Source organism: Pinus tabuliformis, chromosome Q, assembly GCF_031772625.1.
Source record: "Pinus tabuliformis cultivar Carrire ecotype Pingquan chromosome Q, CPIR1, whole genome shotgun sequence".
Classification (NCBI taxonomy): Eukaryota; Viridiplantae; Streptophyta; class Pinopsida; order Pinales; family Pinaceae; genus Pinus; species Pinus tabuliformis.
Genome location: NC_142296.1, coordinates 380,611,976 through 380,624,799, shown reverse-complemented (window position 1 = coordinate 380,624,799; position 12,824 = coordinate 380,611,976).

The following is a 12,824-nucleotide window of genomic DNA, read 5'->3' as shown; positions in this document are numbered from 1 at the left end:
GAAATTTTGACGTCAAGTATTTTTTGAGTTACGAGCTGTTTCAGCAACTAAAAATTTGACGAAATAACTTTTGGTGAAACAGAAACGCACAGAAAGGAATTTCTATTTATGAAAGTAAACTAACTGATAAAACTAAGTCTTCCTCACATAGAGGGATTTCCACAACTGCTGTTATAAAACATCTTCCTCTTAACAGAGGGATTTACAATCTATGCTAAAGAGCATCTTCCTCTCAACAGAGGGATTCACCAAACTATGCTGAAAAGCATCTTCCTCTTGACAGAGGGATTACATCAGGAACGCTTCAGTTCCACACAACAACTATCTCATAAAATTTCAGCACTGCTGTGCAAAATGGCTTCATTCATGTGAGCTCATGCTGCTGCACATTCTTTCTTAAAAACACAGAAATTACATTCCAGCGCTGCTGCGCTATATTGCTGAGTGATTAACACTGTTGTGGCTCTACATATATATAGTGCAGGAAGCGGTCATAACTTATCCATCAACCGCCTCAACTCTCTGACAGAGACTCTGCTGCAATCTGCCGCTCATAATGAACAAATCTGATCTTTTGCTGTATTTCTTGAGTCGGTTGTGCTGAAACCCAAGACTGATAAGTGTTGCGGCTGGTACTTTCCTTCTCGGCCATGCTTCTTCTTTAATGCTGTTTGGTGAGCAGTTATGACGCAGAGCCCAGATTTGATCTTCTTCCTGCTTTGGGAACACAAACAGGCAAACGGTGAAAAGACACTTATGGCGGTGGCGTGAATAAGCCGACTCCTTCATAAGTCCTCTATTGCGGCTCGCTGCTGCTGCACAGCAGTTGGAATTAATATTCCAACACTCCCCCTTAATTTCAACTGCTGGGTTATCAGTCATACCCAGACATTTTATCAAAAACTCGAAACTTTTCTGATCCAATGGTTTGGTCAGAATATCAGCAACCTGCTCCTTCTCTGCTCTCATGGGAGATTTAATTTCATATCTCTCCCCTATAGGAAGATCCATCTGATAGAGTTCTACCAGGGTCTTCATCAGATCTTCAATCTCTTCCTCTGTCATATTGACAAGGGTTTTGGCAGTGAAGCCCATCTCAGCGATCTTGGCAAGAGTTACACATCGAACTGCATATTCTTTAAACAGATCTTCAAGGAACTTCAATTCCTTTCTCCCATTCATGGGTTCTGTCCATTTCCTATCTTGAACTCCATCTTCTAAATAAACAGGGTCATCAACATGACTAGATAAAGCAAACAAAGAATTCATACCTTCATTTGTTGCTTCTTGTGGTGTGCTTGGAGAAGCACATTCATTTTTGCTCAAGGGTGCGACTTGCTGCCCTTGTGTTGGTGCTGCTATTTGGGGATGTACTTCAGCCATCTCCTCATCACCTTCACCACGAGACAAACAGTTTTTATCATTCACTGTTTTCTCTAGGCTTTCATCACAAGTTTTCTCCTCAATGAATTGAGGTTTTGCTGTCTTCACTTTCTGCATGCCTTGATAGACAATTTTGAGAGTATCCCATGCTTCTCTGGATGTCTTAGCTGCTGCTATCCTTGGAAACACACTTTCATTCACTGCTCGATACAATAAGTAGAGGACCAAAGCATCTTTCTTCTTATAGTTCTTCAACAACTCTTTCTCTGCCTGAGTTAAGCTATTAAACTCATTTTCATTTGCTGGTTCTTCAAAACCATCTTCAACAAATTCCCATAAATCTTCTGAGAAAAGAAAAGCTCTCATAACTATTGCCCAATAGTCATAGTTTTTCCCATTAAGTAGTGGGAGCTGAGTATTAAACATACCCAAGCTAGTGCTAACGCTGGCCATTCCTTGCACTTTAAATTATGCTTCAAATACTTGACTTTATTTGAAAATCACTGTCTATCTTCAACAGTAACACAGGAAAAAATTCTTGAGAAATACCTTAGATTCTTTCTTGGCTGAGTCTTCACGCTGCTGGAGAAGTTGCTGCTGCAAGAAATCCTTCCTTCAGCTTCTTTGACACTTCAAAGAGCCTGGACTAGCTCTGATACCATGTCGGGAATTTTTGGTTATTCCAAACAAAATACAGTGGAAAAATCCTCTGTTTCCACTGTTCAGAATTTTCTGATAAATTCCGAAACAAAAATATGAACAGAGAGCAATACTCTGTTTTCTGATAATTCAAAAACTCAAAACCGAGCATAAAATAATACTCCACTTTGCCTCAGGATCACAAACTGATCAAAATAACATTCTGGTTTTGACACAGGAAAATACTCTGTTTTTAACTCAGAAAAACAGAAAAATTCGTTTGCTGGAAACGATGTTTCAGCAACACAGTTTTTTTCTCAGTTGCTGAAACAGGTGTTTCAGCAACGGTGTTTCAGCAACGTAAAAAATTTTCAGTTGCTGTTCGTGGTGTTTCAGCAACAGGAAATTTTGACGTCAAGTATTTTTTGAGTTACGAGCTGTTTCAGCAACTAAAAATTTGACGAAATAACTTTTGGTGAAACAGAAACACACAGAAAGGAATTTCTATTTATGAAAGTAAACTAACTGATAAAACTAAGTCTTCCTCACATAGAGGGATTTCCACAACTGCTGTTATAAAACATCTTCCTCTTAACAGAGGTATTTACAATCTATGCTAAAGAGCATCTTCCTCTCAACAGAGGGATTCACCAAACTATGCTGAAAAGCATCTTCCTCTTGACAGAGGGATTACATCAGGAACGCTTCAGTTCCACACAACAACTATCTCATAAAATTTCAGCACTGCTGTGCAAAATGGCTTCATTCATGTGAGCTCATGTTGCTGCACATTCTTTCTTAAAAACACAGAAATTACATTCCAGCGCTGCTGCGCTATATTGCTGAGTGATTAACACTGCTGTGGCTCTACATATATATAGTGCAGGAAGCGGTCATAACTTATCCATCAACCGCCTCAACTCTCTGACAGAGACTCTGCTGCAATCTGCCGCTCATAATGAACAAATCTGATCTTTTGCTGTATTTCTTGAGTCGGTTGTGCTGAAACCCAAGACTGATAAGTGTTGCGGCTGGTACTTTCCTTCTCGGCCATGCTTCTTCTTTAATGCTGTTTGGTGAGCAGTTATGACGCAGAGCCCAGATTTGATCTTCTTCCTGCTTTGGGAACACAAACGGGCAAACGGTGAAAAGACACTTATGGCGGTGGCGTGAATAAGCCGACTCCTTCATAAGTCCTCTATTGCGGCTCGCTGCTGCTGCACAGCAGTTGGAATTAATATTCCAACAAGTTTCTTTCCCAAGGTAATATAACTTTGAAGGCTCCCATGGCAACAAAAAGGAGAAACTAACTCTCTTTAGGGTTTACTAATGAATAGTTATAATAAACTGACAATAACCACCATTAAAAGAGTTAAATGGTTGACAATCATATGACTGTTTCTAATTCAACGTGTAACAATTCTTATAATAAATAAAATTCAAAAACTTTGAGACGATGGCCTAATGAGATTTTTGTATAAAGAAAAGACTTCAGTGAGAGGCACTATTTTCGTAAGGATGAATCCTCAAGGGCTACGTGCCTCTAGTGTGTAGGGTATTGAGGTCTGGAAAAGTTTAAAGGCTTGAGTCTTCTAGTTTAGGAAATCGTAAAAGTTTTCTTCAAGAAACTTATTGAAACAAAGACTCAATTTTGCCATTGAAACTGAAACAAAATATATTGACACCACAAAAGAAAACACAGCAAGGAAAATGTGATATAGATAAGGAAAACCCATAAAAGTGCATAAATTTTAACGAAATAGTTTAGTGCAAGCATACTTGCCGAGAAACAGAGAATGAATGGTGGTAAAATCTATAAGTAATATACTAACATCCTTGTTTTGGTATGCCAAAGGAAAACAAATTTCAATTGGATTCATTTGTAGAGCAGGTTCATTTGAAATTGGGACAAAATGTAGAGCGTTTGTGTGCGAGCAAAATGAAGTGCATAGCTCGAAGAAATGGTAGTTATTTCGAAGAAATGGTAGTTATTTCCGAGGTAAAGAGCAGGTTGGCAATCTGATGAGCATTGAACCCAGTTCCACACCCAAAATTACAATCAAATGAGTAAGAGATGACGAGGATAGCCCATGAAAAAAAAGAAAAAAGTGTGTGAAAGGTGAGTTGACGTTCTTAACCGTGCGAAAGGCCAGTCAAAACGATAATGAAAAAGCCAAGTAGGCATCATAACATTGAAAATATACCAAATCACAACACGTGTTTGATAAGATGTACCAAAGTTTTCATGAGTACCATCCTTTATTCAATAACCACAATATAACTATGGAGTTGTCTATAATGCGATTTTTTGGAGATTCCGGTGACGGAATCCGGCGGAAGAAATTGAGGTTAAATCTTGATTTCTTGCAGTTAAAATGATTTTTTAACTGCATATTTGGATTCAACACCCTCGAAAACCCCTGCGACGCTTTCATTGTGCAGAAACTAGCTATCAAACTTGCGATTCCAATAAATTCCTGCCGGATTTCGACCGGAAAAACCCGCCAGAAAGGCTTTCAAAAAGTCGCGTTATAGACAACTGCTATAACTATATCATTGTTGCTCACAAATCGTGTCACATTAACTTTTTCAGTGAGATCTCCAAATTTAGCGACTATAATCTGACTGTCAATATTTAGCCATTAAAAATTTCAGAGGCATGCTATCAAACATCAAATACATAATTAATATATATATATATATATATATATACTTTGACCAAGGTTGCTCGAATCCATTTCAAACCAAGCATCAATGTATTACATCCACTCATGACCAACTAACCAGGTGTGAGCGTGTGATTGTTAGGGTGGCACCCACACATAGGCTTATATATGTACAACCAATTTCACATCAACCAACCAAAGTTATACACTAAATCCCTTTAATATCATAATCATGCAATAGAATATACTTATTCATGCATTTGTGCATATATTCAAGAATTGGTGAATCTAATTAATTAAAAAGGCACATGACTTTTCATACCCAAATAGATGATTCATGTTTTGAAAATTAATTAGATTTCAGGAGTAACACCATCATGGTACAATCATGGTACAGATTTTTTCTTTTTCCTAAGAGGGGTCCCACCTATTAGGCCTTTTAAGAAATATTTATAGAAGAGGTTAATTTTTGAAGTGCGCAATGGTTTATGGCTTTTAGTGTTGACCATCGTTAACATTGGTGAGTTCACAAGGAGACTCGCAAGGTAGTTCAAAATGAAAAATATTTGGTTATGCATAAGGTAAGTGACTGTGAAAGAGTAAGTTGGAGGATGTCCATGGGGAGGGAAGCATGGCACTAAGAAATGGGAGTAAGAGGAATAACCTGTAATAGTTTTTACAGATAATGATAAGGTTCGATAATTATGGAACATCCATGTAATGGTAAGGAGGAAGGTAGGTTGGTTCCTCAACAAAGGATCTTGCTGCAAAGTAGTCTTCTTCGAGAATGAATAGAGTGCTTTGGAAGGTATAGTGTAAAATATCAAAAAATCCCTTGTCCTTTATCATGATTATTTCTTGAAGGGTATTATTGTTATGAAACCAGCTCAAGAAAAGATAGAAAAGATAGATCAACGCCTTAGAATTCAGCCTCTTCGAGGGGGCAACCTCCTCTACATTACATAAATGAACAATTCTTGGATGATTCGAATGACAAAACCTCCTTTCTATATATAGGAGTCTAAGGAGTCACAATATAATCCAGCCGACCTAACAATAATAATATAAAGCCACAAAAATAACAATAGAGGGATTCTATGGGGCACAGTAATAACAATATGGGGGCAAAAGGGGCACAACAATATTAATAAGGGGTATAACTACAATAGTAATGGGGTAATCACTAGTATTATGGGGACCCAACATGCCGCTTTCCTTCAAAAAATTGTTGTCCTCAATGCTTGAGTAGTTCTGGATACTTCTACATAAAATTCTCATCCTCCCATGTGGAATCTTCAGCGGATAAGTTCTTCCACTTGATAAGATACTCTGAAATTGACCGATTTCGTAGATGTCGAGTTCTTATTTTTGTGACTGCTTCCAGTTCCAATATAATTTTTCCTTCCTCGTCAAGTTCTGGCAATATTGTTTGAACTGGGAGCTTGTCGCCTATAACCTTCTTTAAACATGAAACATGGAAAACTGGGTGCAATCGAGAAGCTGCAAGAAGCTCCAATTTGTATGCCATAGTACCAATCTTTTGCAACACCTTGTACGGACCATAATACTTTGGTGATAATTTATTATCCTTCTTAGCTTGCTTGAGGGACATTTTCTTATATGGTTGTAGTCGTAGGAATATCCAATCACCTACATCAAAACTTCTTTCACTGCATGTTGATCTGCCTGTTGTTTCATTCTATTATGTGCCAACACGAGGTTATCCTTTAAGAGTTGGAGGACTTGTTGTTGATGTTCAATGTGATGTTCCATTGCCTGGACCTTAGAATTTTCTCTTAAATATGATGTGATGGATGGTGGTTGATACCCATAAAGTACCATAAATGGGGTCATTTTTGTTGTTGTATGGAAGGAAGTGTTATACCACCATTCAGCCAGAGGCAACCATTTGACCCATTGTGTCTGTTCATCAGATACAAAGCAACGAAGATATCCTTCCAAACATTTGTTTACTATCTCAGTTTGCCCATCAGATTGAGGATGATAAGATGAGCTATGAGCTAACTGAGTACCAAGACAAGAAAATAATTTTGTCCAAAAATTTCTAGTGAAAATGGGATCTCTGTCACTTACAATAATCTTTGGGTTTCCATCTAGCTTTTGAATTGTTTTCATAAATGCAGAAGAAACTGTACTGGCTTTAAATGGATGTGATAATGCACAAAAGTGTGCATACTTGGTAAGTCTATCAACTACCACTATGATGACACTCTTTCCCTCAGACTTGGGTAAACCTGTGATAAAATCCATTGAAACCTCCTCCCAATGTTGGCTTGGAATTGATAAAGGTTGTAATAGACCTGGTGTCTTAATTGTTTCAACTTTATTTTGTTGGCAAACCAAACATTCCACCACAAACTTTTGAATATCTTATTTAAGGCCATCCCAAAAAAATTCCTTCTTAACCCTGTGGTAAGTTTTTAAAAATCCTGAGTGACCTCCTAAGGGAGAAGTGTACAATTCCATAAGAATCTTTTGTTTTAGCTGGGAATTCTTACAAAGGTATAAGTGATCTTTGTACCATAATGAATCAGTTTGCCAGCTAAATGTATCAGACATACTAGAATCTTGTTGTAACTTTCGAATAAGTGCCCACAATTCTTCATCATTCTTCCACTCCTCCCTTGCTTCATTTATCCAATCTGGTTGGATAATAGAAATGGTGCACAACAATGCTTCCACATCCTCATCATTTCTTGAGAGTGCATCTGCCACCACATTTTGCTTCCCTTTTTTGTAGATGATTTCAAAGTCATAACCCAACATCTTTGTGACCCACTTTTGTTGCTCTTAAGAGGATAATCATTGTTCTAAAAAGTATTTAAGGCTTTCATGATCCGTTTTTACCTTGAAGTGTCTTCCCATTAGGTAGGGTCACCATTTCTTAAGTGCATGGAGTATTGCCAACATTTCCTTCTCATAAATATCTTTTCTTAAAAACTTTCCCTTGATTGGACGACTTTCAAAAGCAATGGGTCTTTCATCTTGCATTAGAACAGCACCGATTCCATTTCCTGAAGCATCACATTCCACAATAAAGGTTTTTGTGACGTCCGGTGTAGCTAAGACCGGTGCTTGGCACATTGCCTCTTTAAGATGTTCAAAGGCCTTTGTTGCTTCCGGAGTCCATGAAAATGCATCTTTCTTCAATAATGTTGTTAGAGGTGCCGTTATTCTCCCATAATTCTTAACAAACTTGCGATAATACCCTATCAACCCGAGAAATCCTCGCAGATGCTTTATGGATGTGGGGATTTTCCATTCCTTAATGGCTTTAATTTTGCTAGGGTCTACCTTAACTCCTTCATGAGATACAATATGACCCAGATATTCCACCTCCTAGACTCCAAAGAAACATTTGGATCTTTTTGCATATAATTGTTTCTCCTCCAATAGTTGTAGCACCCTGTCAACATGTTCAACATGATCCTTCCAAGACTTGTTGTAGATTAGTATATCATCAAAAAATACTAACACAAATTTTCTAAGGAATGGTTTGAAAATTGAATTCATCAAACCTTGAAATGTTGAAGGTGCATTGGTAAGGCCAAAAGGCATGATCAAAAATTCATAATGACCCTCATGAGTTCTAATGATGTTTTCGGAATGTCTTCAATCTTCATTCTGATTTGATGATATCCTGAACGAAGATCCAACTTGGTGAAGTAAATTGATCCATGCAATTCATCCAGTAACTCATCAATGACAGGAATGGGGAACTTATCTTTAATAGTGAGTTTGTTGAGCTCCATATAATCCGGACACATGCACCATGATCCATCCTTCTTGTGCGCCAATACTACTGGAGCAGAGAAATAACTTTGACTCGGTTGAATTATACCAGCGTCTAGCATTTCTGCAACCATATGTTCAATTTCACTCTTTTGGACATAGGGATATCTGTACGGCCTGATGTTTGGAGGAACACTTCCTGGAATCAGATGAATAGCATGATCATGATCACAGATATGTGGGAGACCTTTGGGAGTCTCAAATACTTTGGAATGATTGTCCAGGACTTTTTGGAGATCTGGAGAAATAGATGATTCCGATGTGGAAACATCTAGGGAACATAATTGTGAAATTACACCTCTTTGCTCCTTTTTTAGAAGCTTTGTCATACCATTAGCGCCGATTATCTTTCTTGTTTTCCCTACAATACCCCTTAATTCAACTTCGTTTCCTTCCGTAGAAACTTTGATGAAAATTTCTTGAAAATTAAAAGCTATTGTACCCAAGGATTGTAGCCATTGGACTCCTAGTACAACATCAGCACCTCCCATTGGAATGGAAAACATTGGGCTAGTCAATACATATTCTCCCATGGATAGCTTGATATTATGGCACTTTCCAGAGCAATTTATTGTTCCTTCATTTGCAATCATCACTTGACACTCTGGTGCTGGATATAGGAAGCAATTCAATTCTTTTGCTACCTTACAATGAATAAAATTGTGGGTGCTTCCTGAATCAATCAACACTATTACCTTTTTCTTCTTGATTTGTCCTTCTATCTTGATGGTTTGAGGAGTGGTAATTCCTGCCAATGCATTACAAGATATGGTCGGATTTATTTGTTCTTCATCTAAGCTTTGTTCCTAGAGTATATCCTCTTCTTTTGACCTTTCTTGCTCCTTTTCTTCTTCCTCTTCACAATCTATGTAGAATAATTTCTTCTCAGCACACTTATGACCTTTAGTGTATTTGCTATCGCAACTGTAACAAAGCCCTTTTGCTCTTTTTTCTTCCAATTTTTGTGGTGTCAACCTTATAGGTTGTGGAAGACTAGGGGCAACAACACTTCCATCTTTATAGTTGTGAGTGGTATGCTTCCTGGTTGCCATAATTTTGCTTTCCATTTTTCTTGCTAACTTGAATGCCTTCTCTAATCAATCAGGTTCTCAAAGGCGAACATCATGTTGGATATTATCCTTTAAAGACCCTATGAACACATCAATCCTATGCTCCTCTGGAATATCTTTTACCCTTATGTTCAATTTTTGGAACTCCTCAATGTGCTCCATTATTGAACCGTTTTGTTTGAGACTTATCAATTGGCTAAAAAATGTGTTGCTTTTTGTATCCTCATAATGTGCTATCAATTCTTCCGTAAAAATTGCCCAAGTGATAAATTGTTTATGAGAGCAAACCCATTGATACCATACAAACTGATTTGGTTCCAAATATAAAGTTGTCATACGTACCTTTTGTGTGTTTTGCACATTATTGAGATCAGAGAATTGCTCCATCTGTAATATCCATGTTGCGGGATCCTTGCCATCAAACTTCCTCATATCGATTTTTGGAATATGGTGGGTCTTCGATCCAACATTAGAGTCTATGGAATAATGATTAACATTTCTTTTGTTCTCATCATGAGTTTCCTTTACTACCCTTTCACCATTAGTGAACCTTTCTTGTAGCAACTTCTTCAATTTTTCCATGTTTGTCTTCAAATCTATCTTCAAATTGTCCATCTTAGCTTCTACACCTTTCTTTAAACCATCCATATTAACTTCTACATCTTTCTTTAAGCCATCCATCTTAGATTCTGTTCCTTTTTGTGCAAGTGACACTTGTTGCACTTGGTCTCGTAATTTTGCTATATCATGTTGCATTTCTTCCTCTTCTTCATAAGTCATGCTAGAGATTTCAAGTTTCTTACTAGGTGTTTGAATTTTCTTTCCTCGGGGCATCAATTACCGATAATAATGCTTTACTATGCCTTTTGAATTCCTTCAAACCAAGCTTACACAAAAATTTTAAAAAAACTACACACCTTTTTTCACTTTGTAGAAGCCTGATATTGAATCTGATGTATCTCTGTAATTGTGAATCATCCAGTTCTTAAATTGTGACCTGTAGTAACCTTCTGTGTCCTCTTTCCAATGCACAATCTTCCACAGTGACATGATTGTATACTAGTTCAGTAGAGCGAACTTGTATGAAGTCCCACGTGTCACTGTTTCGACCTTTGACTCTGAAAAATATATAAAAGAAAACTATAGTCCGTTTTCTTTCTGTACCTTCTTGTGAAATTTCAATCCGATGCTCAGAAAGAAAGTTATGACGATTTCCCCCAAGTCACCTGTTTGGAATGTAATTCTGGAGTCTGCAAAAATACCAACTTCCTTAGATCATATCTCCGCAAATATAGCGCGAAAAGATCTGAAATTCGGACCCGAGGTATTTCTTCTCAAATGGGTTTTTTTTTTAAACTTCTGAAACGTTGCAGAGAAAAAGTTATAGAGAAAATGCCATGATGACCTGTTTGGAGTAGCGAAACCCTAGAATCCAAAGCTCTGATACCAAATGTTATGAAACCAGCTCAAGAAAAGATAGAAAAGATAGATCAACGCCTTAGAATTCAGCCTCTTCGAGGGGGAAACCTCCTTTACATTACATAAATGAACAATTCTTGGATGATTCAAATGACAAAACCTCCTTTCTATATATAGGAGTTTAAGGAGTCACAATATAATCCAACCGACCTAACAATAATAATATAAAGCCACAAAAATAACAATAGAGGGATTCTATGGGAAACAGTAATAACAATATGGGGGAAATAGGGGCACAACAATATTAATAAGGGGTATAACTACAATAGTAATGGGGTAATCACTAGTATTATGGGGACCCAACAATTACCGTGAGTAAAATTTCTTCGGTGCTCAAGCAGACAAGCAGTAGTAAAAGAAATCGGTTTCAGAAAATAGTTTTCAACAAAAAGAAAAATGTTGCAGAAAAACAAACCAAAACAGCTAAAAAGAAGATTACAACAATGAAACATAATTTAAATTGGGGAAAAGCAAGTGAAATTTTTGGATTTTATTATTATTACTATTTTATTTATTTTTTTATTTACGTACATGAGGAAATGTGATGAGTGTTGATACTCATACTTGATGAACTTGTCCATAAAGAAATGTGTCATGAATCAAACATGTAGATTTCATAACTTGTTGGATGGTAGTTGCGCAAGGGTGATTACCCTTCTAAACAACAAAATTGTGTGGCTACGACAATGGTTTAATAAAAAGCCAAAAATATTATTGTTCATCATGCATGACGTGCCAACCAACAAGTGTGTGTCGACAACCGCATACCATAACAGGTAAACAAGGGGATTCATGCGCACAATGCCCGAAATTCGAATTGAGATAATTATCATTGACATTGTTTGTATCAAAAAGTTTTTTAAGCATTTCAAGTTCAAATATTTAAAATTAAATTGAAACAGTAGCCATGGAATCAATAGGGTTGAAAAAGGTCGATTTCCATTCAATTTTATTGCAAAATGTTTCATCGTTCATCTCAATAACATGAGAGGCTTTCTGATGACAAAAGGGAGAGGGTTCTTTTCAAGTTGATTAAGAAATGACTCATCATCTTTCATGTCATGAAAGAGGTTTTAATATTCAAGACTCTTTTCCTCACATGCAAGGACTTCATCGAGGAGCGGTTCATTCAAGGATGAAGTGACATTCATATCCTGGAAACACCCTTGAGAACCAAAGTTTGACCCATCTTCATCGTACACATCATATGTAACACCAGAAGTAGGATAAAGAAGGTCGAAACTAGCCTTCAGGCCAAGGTCTTTATCATATATGAGATATTCATTAAATAATAAAACTTCAATCATATCATGAAAGCATTCTTGATGACTAAGGTTGTATCTATCTTCATCAAAATTGTAAAAAATAGCATGGTCATCATCATTAATATCCAAGAAATGAAAGTTATTGTCAAGACCGGGAATGGGAACCTCCTCATTAAAAGATGAGAAAAAATATTGGTTATGCAGATCAAGAAGGGTATCCTCATCATCAAGATTTGATAAATTTTAATCAAATTCATCACAGATAACATCAATTTCAAGAAAAATGGTTTTGAGATTGGTTTGAGATTCAAGTTGGTCATTGTATGCGTGACATTTTAGGTTTTATTGAAAGAGAGAATCATCAAATGGAAAGATATCACATGGAGATCCTGAATTGACTAGGAAAGGTTTAAAGGGAACCTATTCATAAATAGTAGGGGATGTAGATTCAAGATATATATACTAGAACCCATAGGAAAATATTTCTAAGTTGGTATGTTGGAATCCAT